The sequence below is a fragment of the Thamnophis sirtalis genome, unplaced genomic scaffold (genome assembly GCF_051295495.1).
Source record: "Thamnophis sirtalis isolate CommonGarterSnake01/CBP01778 unplaced genomic scaffold, rThaSir2_p1.2 scaffold_4, whole genome shotgun sequence".
Classification (NCBI taxonomy): domain Eukaryota; kingdom Metazoa; phylum Chordata; class Lepidosauria; order Squamata; family Natricidae; genus Thamnophis; species Thamnophis sirtalis.
In genome coordinates, this window is record NW_028261384.1 from 98,964,117 (window position 1) to 98,978,028 (window position 13,912).

A 13,912-nucleotide genomic window follows, 5' to 3' on the forward strand; every position below is an offset into this window, starting at 1 on the left:
AATAGCAGAGGGTTTGGTACTATGGGTCAGGTACCAGGAAAGCCTCTGCATGTCCTTCTCTGTAATACTGAAATTGTGCAAAACTGTTAAGAGCATGTTTGATTTTAGTGGAAAGAGACATAAATAAGGCTGAGTAAATGGCTATAGAAGCAAAAAGCAGAGTTCTCCAAAATAGAAACTTAAATTCTGTGCTCAGAAATAACTGAATTACATTTATCAAGCCATTCTGCATATTTGTTGTTGTGCAAACTAGGCCCTGGTCCCTAACTGACTTTTAAGGTATTGTCATACTTTTGTAATGCCTCTTAAAAGCTAGTGTTTTGTGAAGAATCATTAAGAGTCACCATCTTACTTAAAACATTTTTTTATAAACATATTTTTATTTCCATTTTCATAACATACAATCACATGTATACTATACATAGCCAGTATCATATAGTATTAAATAATGATTACATCAGTTCCTCTTGTCCTCAACGCCCCAAAAAGACTAACACCCATTATTAGCTCTTCTACGCTCCATACACCTCTTTCTTCTACCTCTCTCTTACTTCCTATATTCCCTCCATCTTCCTTTCCTATTCTACTTCCCCTTCCTTTCTCCTTCTCCTCTCTCTACATTCCACTCCTCCTTATCCTCATCCTCATCATCCCCCCCTTACCCTCTCTCCTATCCCTCTCTTCCCACCCTTCTTCTCCCTTCTGCTTCCCACTCTTCCTCTCATTGGTGTATTTCCACTTCCATACTACTCTACTTCCCCTTCCTTTCTCCTCCTACTTAAAACATTTTTAAAAGACACAAACCCTTCCATTTTTATGAATCTCCAATGTAATTATGGAGCAGCCACAATAAATAAATCTTTGTGTATCTTTGTTAGAAAGAAGTGTCATATAGATGAATACTTAAAAGAGTGATTTATCTTAGATAAGTTGATTGGACATGGAGAAAAAAAATCAATGGTTTACAACATTTGAGACATGTCATTTAAGTTGCCAACTCTTTAAAGCAGCTGTATCTTTCCTGGTAGCTGTTGAATATAATCACATGTTCCTAGAAAAACATGGCTGTTTTCAAGTATTGCACTCCAGTGAGCTTTGAAAAAGATTTCAAAATTAAATCCAAAATTATGAAAGCCATTTCATTAATACATGACTTGCAATTTATTTTATATATAGTATATATATATATATATATATATATATATATATATATGTAGGTCTCTAGTTGTTCGGGTTTTCTCCCGCGTAGAATTGGATATGTCTTTGCGACGTTTCGACGAAGTCACATTCGTCATCTTCAGGCTGCTGCTGACTACTTCAGGTTTGGTGTTTCCAGGAGTAGTTCCACTACTCCTGGAGTAGTTCCACTACTCCTGGAAACACCAAACCTGAAGTAGTCAGCAGCAGCCTGAAGATGACGAATGTGACTTCGTCGAAACGTCGCAAAGACATATCCAATTCTACGCGGGAGAAAACCCGAACAACTAGAGACCTACATACTAACACCCGCGAAAACCTCAGAAAACATATATATATATATATATATAGTTATAGTTATAGTTATAGTTATAGTTATAGTTATAGTTATAGTTATAGTTATAGTTATAGTTATAGTTATAGTTATAGTTATAGTTATAGTTATAGTTATAGTTATAGTTATAGTTATAGTTATAGTTATAGTTATAGTTATAGTTATAGTTAGTTATAGTTATAGTTATAGTTATAGTTATAGTTATAGTTATAGTTATAGTTATAGTTATAGTTATAGTTATAGTTATAGTTATAGTTATAGTTATAGTTATAGTTATAGTTATAGTTATAGTTATAGTTATAGTTATAGTTATAGTTATAGTTATAGTTATAGTTATAGTTATAGTTATAGTTATAGTTATAGTTATATAGTTATATAGTTATATAGTTAGTTATATAGTTATATAGTTATAGTTATAGTTATAGTTATAGTTATATATAGTTATATATAGTTATATATAGTTATATATAGTTATATATAGTTATATATAGTTATATATAGTTAGTTATATATAGTTATATATAGTTATATATAGTTATATATAGTTAGTTATATATAGTTATATATAGTTATATATAACTATATATATATAACTATATATATATAACTATATATAACTATATATAGTTATATATATATATATATATATATATATATATATATATATATATATATATATATATATATATATATAAAACTATATATATATATATATAACTATATATATAACTATATATATAACTATATATATATAACTATATATATATAACTATAGATGGCATGCCAGAGTACAATTTAAAAAAAACCAGAATAAAAAGAATAATATTAAGGTACAGTATATTCAAACAGCATGAAATCATTGCATAAGAGAGAGAAAGTAAAATAAAATCAGTAATAACATTTACAATGGGAAGGTCTGCACGAGGAGATAGACTTCCAACAGGTGTCTAATATTGAGCATCTCATGGATTTCAAGGTGAGAGCATTTCAGGAAGAACACATACTTCCCAGAACTCCCAAACTGACACTCCATCTATTATTGCATATCCAGAAGGATGTTTATCCTTATGTTGGCATGCCATTGAAGGAGATCTTGAAGTATAATAGTATTTGCCTAGTACATTGGTTTCTAGTATTTTTTAAAAGAACTTAACAAAGTGGAGTTTTAATAACTCTGTATTATTTCATATATTATATTTGGCAAGCTTTAGCAGATAATGCAGCTGGTGTCTAATTTAAGAGTCCTGACATTAGTTTTCTTCTTAACCGCTTGCTGATTAAATGGTCTCTCAACTACACAGTTCTTTGTCTTTATTCGGAAATACAGTAACACCAATTTTGTTTCATGGACCTTACAGTAAGAAAGATTAAGAATGGTAGCCTTACCTTTTGAAATTGCTATGAGAAAGTCAAGGGTTGTGTTTTTTTGCAGGTGTCCTTGTAAGAACAATCTCTAAATGGGATAAGCCTGAATTGCATATATATTAAAGGGAAAGGTCAGGTTAGCTCTATCCCTGTCAATCTTTCAAAAAAAAAAATCATTTTCAGCAATTTCGGGGATCCCATAGGGAGTGTGTGAAATGGTTGTATTCTCGTTTAGATGGCTGCTATTTCCCCCACAATCTTTTCACTTAGTTTTATTCTTTTAAGTTATTTTAATAGTTGGGATATTGTTTTAGTTGTTATTGTGTATTGCCTAGAGTCCACTGACATGGGCCCCATATACATTTGCTACATAAAAACAAAATGCAGTGATGTTCTTAGACTAACCAGGAACACATATTATAAATACTTTATGATCTATTTATAATTTCCTTTAGTCACTAGAATGCAAAAAAATAATAATAGTACTCTCTGCAGTGCAAACCTCATTGTACTCCAGTGGAACAGGTTGCCTACAGAAATTGTAAATGCTCCATCACTGGAGGTCTTTAAGCAGAGATTGGATAGCCATTTGTCTGAAATGGTATAGATTCTCCTGCAGAGGCTTGGACTAGAAGACCTTCAAGGTCCCTTCCAACTTTGTCCTGTCCTGCCCTGCCCTCTACTCCTACTCCTACTCCTACTCCTACTCCTACTCTACTCTACTCTACTCTACTCTACTCTACTCTACTCTACTCTACTCTACTCTACTCTACTCTACTCTACTCTACTCTACTCTACTGATTTATAGCCCAGTACACCTCAAGTATGGCATTTTAGGAAATTAGCACATCCACATAAACTGTGAATTAAAAAAAATTGCAACAATACTGAGCTCTAATGATGTGTCATTTTCTAATCCTGGAGACCTTTGGATAAAATTCATTCTCTGTAATTATTTGATTTAAAAAAATATTTTGTTTGCCTTGCTTTTACGTTTACATTTTTTCTTCAGCTAACCTGAGAGCTAGAAGCTTGGTTTTGTCAAATGGCAATAAAATGTGCACCTTGCAGTTCTAGGTACTTTGTAAGAGGAACGGAAGCATCAGATTCCAATCAGAAAACTAAATCTAAATATTCTTAATTAGATGTGAGAAGTGCTGAACTGTCAAATAATGGATAGCTAGGGACTTTATTATTGACACCTGTCACTGTTGTTTGGGAAAAAATATTATAACAAAGGAATTGAATTCGGGTTTTTCTTGAGCTCCTTTTCTTAAAAACCACATTTCTTCTAATTTTTTTGTTTCTGATAAAATTAGCTCTTGTAGTAACATCAGTATCAGTTTGGGAAGAAGGGGTTTTAAATGCTCTCCTGAGCATGTAATGATTTTCTGTGAATGTTTTATGCATAGATTTCTTTCCTATTTTTTTAAAAAAACATTTCTTTGTTTTCTTAGCATCCCTACAAAGTTGGATTATACTTTGAGATATATGTCAAGGTTTTCTCCTGTCAACATGGAACATAATTTGGGCAGATTGCAATGGTTTAGTAATAGCTATGTCTTGAAGAATATGTCAACAAAATAAGTATTGTAAATGATTTGGTAGATAGATTCACAGCTGTGCTACATAGTAGAATGCTAATCTGATGGTTTTAGAATCCAAGACCTATCTCAATTTATTAAACAAAAGTAAGAAAATATTCATCCTTATTACAGTTTTAGGGTTCTTCTTTCTGCAAGGCAGAAATAGGAACACAAGATGAATGAGAGAGAGAATTTAAAAAAATGCAGATAGTCTTTGTGTGTGACCACATGGTTCTGTTGCCTCCACTGGACCTGCCAGAATACAGAAATAATTATGCACCAACCTGGTATTATCATTACTGTTATTATGGTATCCTCCTGGCATTTATGCTAGACACCCATCTTTGATTAAAAGGTAGGGGCCTTTAAGAGGGGGAGAAAAGAAAAAAAAGAGAGGGTGTCTTCCCTTAGCACATTAATCTATCATGAGCTAATGTGTTTTGCCCATTCCTTTCCTTTGTACTATCTCCGAGGCTCGCGCGTGCACGGGTACATGCAGACACACACACACACACACACACACACGCACACACGCACACAGACAAACACTCACACTCTCTTCTTGCACTTCTGCCACCGATCTCTGCTGGTTGACTGGGCCTGAGTCAGTCGGCAAGAGAAAGAAAGACAAACGGGCAGACAGACCAACGGAGGCTGAGGAACAAAGCCGAGACCACGATGGGAAATACACCATCTCAAGGCATGTCAATGTTCATCCATTCTTAAGTAGCAGGTATTTTTTTTATTGGTGTTTTTTTTTTAATCCTTCCTTTCTCTTTCCCAACCTGCCGATTCTGTAGGATGCTCTTGCTGCTAGGGGGATGCTTGTTAGCAGATAGTGTTAGTCTTTGCTTCAAATCTCAACATACGAATTGGGCATTATTCTTTTTGATAAAGAAAAGGGGGTGTGGTGGGTAGGAGAATCTCGTTTCTCTCTCCCCCCCCACTGCTTGTGATGGAGAAATAAGGTAAAATTCTACCACATCTCTGATTTAAGAGTGAACTGGGAAGGAAGAGATGTTAGGGTACATCAGAGTTGTTGAGCGTCCACTGCTTTCTTTGGGTCTGTATATTCCCCCACCCTGTTGTTGTCAAGGCTGCTGAGCTCCAAGGAGATTAAGTAGCTACAGAACCTATTGTCCTAGCAATATAGATTGGAAAAGAGATGGGGATGGGGGTGGGTGGGGAGGCGGAAAGGTCAGGTCTCGTTAGATGTTTGAGTCCAATTGTTAAGATTTTAACCACCTGGCTTAATTTGCACTTAAGATTTACCGGGATGCTCTCAGTTTGTAAATGGTTGCCTTGCTATTTTCCCTATTTCTTTCCACACCCACTTAATTTCTCATGAAGAGTAAGGCTGTTGCTGGCCTGGTTTGTTAAACGATGGAAACAAAGAAGCTTAGGGAAGAGAAAGTAAGTGAGTGAGAGAAGAAAGAAGAAAGAAAGAAAGAAAGCAGAGGTTATGGCTTAAAGAGGAAGGGTGTGTGCGTGCATGTGTATTTCAATAGCATGAATGATTGCAGGGAGGAAAAATCTACAGATTTCAGGTGTCACTAAGCCCCCCTTGGGGGGATGGTTACAGAAATTAGAGCATTCCTTCACCCCCCCACCCAATTCACAGATGTGGGAGAGGGGGAGAATGCCCTGATTTTTGTGTTCACCTTTAATGAACATCAATTGCCTGTGGAATGATGAATGGTTTATGCACAATGCAACTTGTGTGCATCTGTGAACATATCTGAAATGTTTGGTTAGTCATTATTATTGTATTTGTCCAGCAAGCCTCCCTTCCCATCCCTGTGTGTGTGTGTGTGTGTTTTGTGTGTGTGTGTGTGTGTGTGTGTGTTTGGGTGTATGCTTGCTTCAAAAAGTGGCAGCTTGAGAAACAGGTCTAGTATCTGATAAGAGAAATAATGGGATGGACAGTTACTTGATATTAAGGTCAAAGATACCCCACATAGGAAAACTACTTAACTAGTTAATTGTCTTGAATGGCAAAAATTCAGGAGCACTTTACTCTGCAGAAGAAATGGATATTGCCTTGCACTTTTTAGAGGAAATAACTCCCCTGCTGAATGAAATTCCCTTGCACATGAGGAACACAGTGTGAGAGCGTTCAGATCTTTATTGTGCCCAAAATAGATTCAGCTGTAAAAAAAGAATGATCTGCATTAAAAATAAATATGCAGGCATATTTAATAACCTCATTTATAATGTGCTATTCAGCATGTACAAGATTTGGTGTGAGTGGGATTTAAATACATTTTTGCAACAGAAAAAGCTTGAATTCATCTTGTTTTGAGGAAGAAATTTGCATGGGAGACAAAAATCTAGCAAAGACTTTCTCTTTTATTGTGGTTATGGACTATCCTTCAAAAAAGCAACAGAAAAAATCATGATGTTGCTATTTCTTCCTTGTACATATGTGGTTTGGCCTGTCACCATGGTTGTCCACTCTGAAAAAGTTTTGTATTTTGCCATTCCCAGCTGTGATTGTCCTTTTCAAATGTGTAGTTCAATCTATTGGCACTAGGGAAATTTGAAAATAAAGAGGGGCTAAAGCCCTAAATGGATCAATTATGTTGCCACAAATCCAAGCTGGGGTTAGAAATGCAAATAATTATCATTCAGAATTGGTTTAGCTTGTATAAAATGATAAAGGTGCAAGGAAATTTCCTTTATTTAAATGTAGAAGCTTGAGGAGTAGTGAATGACACATAATTTTATTTATCTCAATTTATCTCTTCTGCAAAAAGGTGAGAAGAGATTCATAAGGTATGGGTCACAGAGAACAATACTCATTTTTAAAGCAATGGTTCATAATTGCTGTTCTAAAAAACACACATGCACATACATAAATATGCATACATGTACATATAAATATAAATGCACATGCACATAAAATTTACAATTCTTCACCATTGTAAATCATTTTTTCAAATAGCATATCAAAGCATAGGGAACAGGCACTCAGTATATACTAATCAAGGTATTCTACCATCAAAATTCAAATGAATGTAAAATTGTAGATTAGGATACATTTCTGCGTGTTTCTTGTGGCTTAAAATAGTTTCCCCACCTGATGCTGTTTAGGTGTATTGAACTATGAATCCTAAAATTCCCAGCTGCAGGTTTGTTATAGTCTAGCACAATTCGAAAGCAGAAAATAGGCTAAGGTTGCATAAGAACATGGTGGAAAAGAGCTAGAAGTGAGGTATTGACATTGGAAATGGTTAGGAAGACAGTGTCAGTTCTTGGATTAGGAATGGTAATATGTTCCAAATCAAAAAACAGATCTTGAATGCAGTTAGTTGCAGCATACAGTCCAGTCAGCTGAAACCTGTGATTTAGCAGGCTGCCCAACAGTACAGCAAGGTGGTTAACTAGACACTGAAGGTAAATCAACAAGAATAGTTGGCAGTAAGGCTTAAAAAAGGAAGGATAGAAGCCATAAAAGACTAGAAGTCATGTATGCCAAGGTTGGAAAGACTGGTTATGTGCCATCAAGTTGGTGTCAACTGTTAGCAACCACATAGATAGACTTCACAATGATCTGGCCCTACCTGGTTCTTCAGGTATTTCAATAGAGGATCATTGGTGCTCTCCTTGGTGAGCTTGCTTGTTTTCTTGGAGACATTTCATTACCCAAATTGGGTAATATCATCAGTGTTAGACCTTAGGATGTTACCTAGCCTGGTTAATGAAATATCTGCAAGAAAACAAGTGAGTTCAAAAAACACCAAGGACCCCTCAGATCAATGCTGAGCTACAAATATTCTCCTTTATTAAAAGTGTATCCATTTCTTTATAATAAATTATTTTTGCTATTAGCAACATTTTCTTCTCTTTCCTTCCACCTCCCCACCCAGCATTAGAGCCTTTTCCTTTTTCATTAGTTCTTTACATAATATGTCAAAGCAGGATAATTGGTTGATTTGTGCCTCTATTGAGAACTCTGGGTTGGTTTATTTGATGATTCATTTGTTTGTTTTCCTGACTGTTCATGGTATTCTCATGAGTCTTCTCCAACTTCAAAGTTCAGAAATGTCAATATTCTTCCTATCCTGCTTCTTCAAAGTCCAAAGGAGAGGGAGGAGATGAATAGAGAATAGAGTGAGGATGCAAAATGAAGAAGAAACTTTACTACTCCAAAATGCCTTATCACATAAACTAACACAGTAGAACAACCCTAAATGGGGAAGGGGGTTGTGACCTAAGTACTGTCTAAGTATAGGTTGCATAAGTCCAATCACACAGTTTGAATTTGAGATGAGATTCAAACTAGGATGAGAAATATTTCATAATACTAGCCATGCTATTTTCATTTTGGGGGCTTTGGATCTTTAGGCTATCCAATGAAAGTGAAGTAGATCTGAACTAGATTAAGCTGGACTGTAAAGGATGTTAATACTACAAAAAATGCTCTAACCCCAACCCTAATCCTAATCCTGAAAACATGTGCTATGTAATACATAAAATCCAGAAGAATAAGGAAAATAAAGTAGCAGTGGACTGTTTTGTTTATTTGAACAGGCATTATTTTTGTCTTGCTCATTGGGACATTTGCAAGGGATTAACTTGGAGTTGGTCAATAAGGATAGTTACCTAGCAACCTTTAGAAAAAGGTGGGAAGTACTTGGAAAGATGAATAAGAAAAGAACTACTTGTGCTGACCGAGAGCTAAGCACCAACCTGGGGTGGCCCATCAAGCAGTTCTGATCAGGATATCCTCAAGGCTACAGTGTGAAAAACAACAAAGGAAAAGAGGTGAATTTTTGGATTCTGCACCCCACCTCTCTTTTATTTTGCTTGATGAAGAGAGTCATACTGACATCCAAACTCTTTCTTTCAACTCTTCTCTTCCTACTGATCAGCTTAATGAGGGACTATTAAGGACTTTTCAGAAACTGATTTCAAGTTATACAACAGAGTTGGAAGGGACCTTGGAGGTCTTCTAGTCTAACCCCCTGCCTAGGCAGGAAACCCTTTACTGTTTCAGACAAATGGCTATCCAACATCTTCTTAAAGACTTCCAGTGTTGTGGCATTCACAACTTCTGGAGGCAAGCTGTTCCACTGATTAATTGTTCTAACTGTCTCTAAATTTCTCCTCAATTCTAAATTGCTTCTCTACTTGATTAGTTTCCATCCATTGCTTCTTGTTCTACACTCAGGTGTCTTGGAGAATAGTTTGACTCCCTCTTTAGAGCAACCGCTGAGATATTGGAACACTGCTATCATGTCTCCCTTAGTCCTTCTTTTCATTAAACTAGACATACCCAGTTCCTGCAACCATTCTTCAGATGTTTTAGTCTCCAATCCCTAATCATCTTTGTTGCTCTTCTCTGCACTCTTTCTAGAGTCTCCACATCTTTTCTACATTGTGGCAACCAAAACTGAATGCAGTATTCCAAGTGTGGCCTTGCCAAGTCATTATGAAATGGTATTAACACTGCACGTGGTCTTGATTCTATCCCTCTGTTTATGTAGCCTAGAACTGTGTTGGCTTTTTTGGCAGCTGCTGCACACTGCTGGCTCATATTTAAATGGTTGTCCACTAGGACTCCAAGATCCCCCTCACAGTTACTACTATTGAGCAAGGTACCACCTATACTGTACCTGTGCATTTTTTTTTCTTAAATGTAGAACCTTACTCTTTTCACCATTGAATTTCATTTTATTAGATAGTGCCCAATGTTCAAGTTTGTCAAGATGCTTCTGTATCTTAAGCCTATCTTCTGGAGTATTGGCTATTCCTGCCAGCTTGGTGTCATCTGCAAATTTGAGCTCCCATTTACTCCCTCATCCAAACCATTGATTAAGATGTTGAAGAGTACTGGGCCTAAAACAGAGCCTTGGGGTACTCCACTGCATACTTCCCTCCATGTAGATGCAGTTCCATTGAGGACTACATGTTGAGTGCGGTTGGTCAGCCAGTTACGAATCCATCTGGTGGTGATACTGTCTAACCCACATTTTTCTACTTTATCTAGTAGTAGGTTATGGTCTACCTTATCAAATGCTTACTGAAGTCCAAGTAAACTATATCGACGGCATTCCTCTGGTCAATTAATTTTGTCACTTTGTCAAAGAATGCAATAAGATTAGTCTTGCATGATCTGTTTTTGACAAACCCATGTTGGCTTTTGGCTATTACTTTGTTTACTGCTAGGTGTTCGCTAATTCGTTGCTTGATTATCTTTTCCAGAATCTTTCCTGGAATTGAGGAAATACATAGTAAAGTTATCCCCTTATAAAGCTAATTCCTAGTTACAAAATCTTATTCAGGTTCTTTCTCCCCTTGGTTTATTAATTTGAGATAAAGAAGTCAGCACTCTTAATTTAAAGACTGGATGAATAAAATTTTGGTTTTGGAATTTTGTTTGAATCCAGACAGTCATAATCATTTCATTAAAAGAGCAGCCAACCTTTGAGGTTCTGCACGTCCATCTGATTCATTTCCTTTTCATTTCTACCCTCTGAGAATTAAGATTGCCATTTTTACAATATCTTGTATTGGCAACCTACCAACCTTGCTTTTCCCCCATCCATCTTCTTCTCTGTAGTTCATGCAGTTATATCTTCAGTTGAATCATGCAGTGTCATGCTGACACTATCAGATGCACTTGGATAATGAAGTTGGATTACCCTATGCCTGTTCGGGGAAATCCAATGATCCCCCATCGTATTCTACCTTTATAGCACTTTTCTTTATGTTGTTATGTCTAAGACAGTCAGAGATCATAACTTATCTTGGTTTAGTTCAAGCTGTTTTCTGAAACCCCCTTTTGAATGGTCATATAAAATACGAGGCCAGACAACTCAGACATCTGCAATCCCCCTGGAAAAGTCAACTTGTCTTGCATGCCCGTGTCTGTATGAAGCCAAATGTAGAAAAGCCAATCTTTGTGCTTATTTCTCACAATGGCTTCTTTATAGTAGCAGCATTTTTTTTTTCTTTTAGAAAAAAGGACCTTTGGGAGCTTAGTGATACAACAGCCTTAGCCTCCTTGTTGAGAAGACAGCCCGTTCCAGTCAGCAACAGCAAAGCCAAGGCTTCTGTGGAGCTAACCATGGTACCAGGCGTCAAACCAAATAGCTGTAGAAAAGAAGCCTGTTGTAAGAGGAAAGGTTGCTCCATGACCCCAAAAAGGGCAAAATTAACTAAATAAAAAATTAAACAATCTGAAATGTACATGTGGAAACTGATTCTTCTTCTTCTTTTTTTGCTGCCTATTGATTTGTAGTGTGCAGATGTTGCTGGAGACAGCCCTCCCCTCCCCAGACAGCTTCCCTCCCAGTTTGGCATCCAAGGAATAGAGAAACAAATCCATTTTATTCATAAAGAAGGGCAGCCTGTGACTGTCTATGGCATCATACAAAGAGGTTACAACTAGAGAGGCTACCTTAAATTTTTATTGGGTTTGTTATGTTTATCCTGATTTCTCCAATCATTTGAGATGCTATTTACCAGAGAGGAACTTTTAATTGGTGACATCTTGGTTAAAATTAGAGGCACCTCCTAGATAAGCTCATGTTATTTTTCTAGCACTAGAAACACAGATCCTTCCCTTGCTTATTAAAATGGTGGTTTATTGCAGTTATTTTCATAGTTATTTATATATTTGCTGTTATTAGCTTAAATAATCTAAGGTTGTTTAACTCTGTAGCCCTCGACTTATGGCCACAACTGAGCCCAGAATTTATGTTGCTAAGTAAGAGATTTGTTAAATGAGTTTTGCCCCATTTTATGACTTTTCTTGCCACCTTTGTTAAAAGAATCACTGCAGTTGTTAAACTAGTAACACAGTTGTTAAGCGAATCTGGTTTCCCTATTGACTTTGCTTGTCATAAGGTCACAAAAAAGGACCACGTGATCCTGGGACACTGCAACTGTCATAAATATGAGTCAGTTTTCAGCATCTGAATGTAAATCATGTGACCCTGGGGATGCTGCAAAGGTTGTAAGTGTGAAAAATGGACATAAGTCATCTTTTCAATGCTGTTGTAACATGGAACAGCCACTAAATGAACTGTTGTAAGTCAAGGACTACCTGTATTATTTGAATAAGTATAACTTCTAAATTATTATTCAGAGATTAGATTGGCCTTCACTTTTACACCCTTTCGCAAGGACCTGAAGTTTTGCCAATGGGCCTGGTGAACCCGAAGTGGGAAGGAGCTCATTAAATGGCTTATCTGATTGATTGATTGATTGTTGTTGCCAGGAGCATGGGGGAGGGGTTTTGGTTTCTATTGTTTATATATTGAATTTTTATTTTTGTAAACTGCACAAAGTCACTGAGAATTAGTGGATGGCCATATAAATGGCCGATCATAAATCAAGCAAGCAAATAAGCAAGCAAGCTTGGAATAAATATTTTTTCCAAAAATAGCCTAGATATCAAGCCATTTATTAGCTTCCAAATTATACTTTCATGCCAGAAGCTTAGTTAAAAGGATCAGCCAGTGACATCATAATTGTCTAAATGATGCCCAGTTGGGGACTCAGCATCCAAGTTAACTCTCCAACTAAATTTTCACTCTCCACATGAACAGAGAAGAAAAACTTGTAGACAATGTTTATTTGTTTACTTCTAGTTAGTTTACTTTATTGATTAGCCCCTGGGCCATATCAAGTTCATAGTTCCAGACACAAATTATTACTAAAATCTGATAAAAATAATTTAAAATGAAATTGGAATAAAATAGTTTACTACTAATATTTGTTATAAGCAATTATGAAATTATTTTTATTAGCAACACCCATCAACAGAAGGGATATATAAGTTATAGGCAGTTTAGTTTAGTTTTTAAAGCACCGGGCTATAAAGCAGGAAACCATGAGTTCTAATCCTGCCTTAGCCACAAAAGCCAGTTGGATGATCTTGCGCCAATCACTGTCATTCCAATTCACCTCCCATGGTTCTAGTGTTGAAGAAAATTTGAGGAAAGTGTGCTGGATATATTTGCTGTCTTGCGTTATTTGTAAAAATAATAAAGGCATGATACAAACAAAAAGAGGTAAATAAATAAATAAATAAAACAACCAATGAAAACACTATAAAACAACACTTGACATGAAAGGCAATAGAAACATATTTTTAATTCCTATGTATTGTTCCACATAAAATGAATGTATGGCCTTTTTTTAGTCTTTGTGCCATCCGATATTCTGGAGTCCACCAGTGTCACAGGAATACATTATTTCACAATTCATGTGTAAACAACAGAAGCAGAGTACAATAAAAATGACCTTTTCAAAAGATTTGTTTAATAAAAAATATTGAATCACAAGCTAGTTTCACCAGCTTCTAGTATTGCATGGATTTATATAAAGCCTTTGGTTTCCTGAAAGTCCCATTGGGATGACACAAAATGTCCTAGAGAGCGACTTCAGCTTCTGGTAAACAAGTGTTTCGGATGAATCA

General features: G+C 36.0%; 1 protein-coding gene across 2 annotated transcripts in view; it reads left to right on the forward strand.

Annotated features, from left to right (window-relative positions):
- The first annotated feature begins 4,991 nt into the window (after window positions 1-4,991).
- SRCIN1 (SRC kinase signaling inhibitor 1) overlaps window positions 4,992-13,912 on the forward strand; it is a 309,886-nt gene continuing 300,965 nt past the window's right edge. For both annotated transcript variants that reach the window (XM_087713548.1, XM_087713550.1), the window contains exon 1: window positions 4,992-5,215. The gene's annotated coding sequence lies outside the window, so the exon portion shown is untranslated. The remainder of the gene's footprint in view (window positions 5,216-13,912) is intronic.